Raw genomic sequence first — 1,177 nt, forward strand, 5'->3', positions numbered from 1 at the left:
TATCAACATACAATGTAGTGCTTAATATGATTAAAGGAAATAATTATTTGAAGAATAAAGTAATGAAGTAATTGTTTTGCTTACTCTATTATCGTGTCTAATAACAATTGTCCACAATTGACAATTAATATTTTGTAATAGAGGGACAGTGGCAAATGTGCCATCAACAAAAATTGTTAATTTTTCATTTTTATAATTTGTAATTGATTCCGACAAAACTGATTGATTGACAAAACTTTGTCGGAATCAATTACAAATTATAAAAATGAAAAATTAACAATTTTTGTTGATGGCACATTTGCCACTGTCCCTCTATTACAAAATATTAATTGTCAATTGTGGACAATTGTTATTAGACACGATAATAGAGTAAGCAAAACAATTACTTCATTACTTTATTCTTCAAATAATTATTTCCTTTAATCATATTAAGCACTACATTGTATGTTGATATATCATAAAATATAATTATTTTTTAATTTGTCAGACATTTCCTATTGTTTATGCTATAATGGAAGGACGCACTATACAAAATTACATTGATGTTTTGAGAAAAGTCTGCAATGTTCTAAAAATAATACCTGACCGGTGTTCGAGAGCGAGACTTCTTTTCTAGCATTAGGCGATCGAACGTTCTAGAACGTTCGCTCGCCCGCCAGCATCGCGACAGGCTCGCGCTAGCCGCAGCGCGAGTTCACATTTTTTTTGCACTGATTTCGCTAGTTGGTCGCGGTTGCCATGCCGACTCGCGCAAACAAACAAACAAACGCGCTACTCTTTTCGCATGTTAGATCGCCGCTGTTACCACGCGGACCTTATTTGGCAATGATCTAGAAGATTCGGCAACCGCGACCAATCAGCGAGCGACCTGTCGCCAAGTGCTTTTTCTTTAAAAGCCGCCCTCGTCGACGACGAGGACAATCGGTGCTTCGCGTCTCGAATCGAGAGGAGCACGTCTCTGTCCGCGAATCAATCAGCTGATCTCAAGCTACGGCGATTAAAGCAGCAAACTCGTCGCGCGTCCGCTACATCTGCCGGATATCTAGGTCTCCGTCGAGCTGTTTGTCCGCAGCATCGCCGCGACTCCGCTCGAGCGCCGAGAGTCGAACTCTCTCTCGGGCCAGCTCCTCGCTCTTGTTCGCAAATCGGCGGATTTCGTCCGTCGCTTGCCGCTCGC

This window comes from Odontomachus brunneus, unplaced genomic scaffold, assembly GCF_010583005.1.
Source record: "Odontomachus brunneus isolate Ranch 3 - 2012 unplaced genomic scaffold, Obru_v1 Obru_scaffold_187, whole genome shotgun sequence".
NCBI lineage: Eukaryota > Metazoa > Arthropoda > Insecta > Hymenoptera > Formicidae > Odontomachus > Odontomachus brunneus.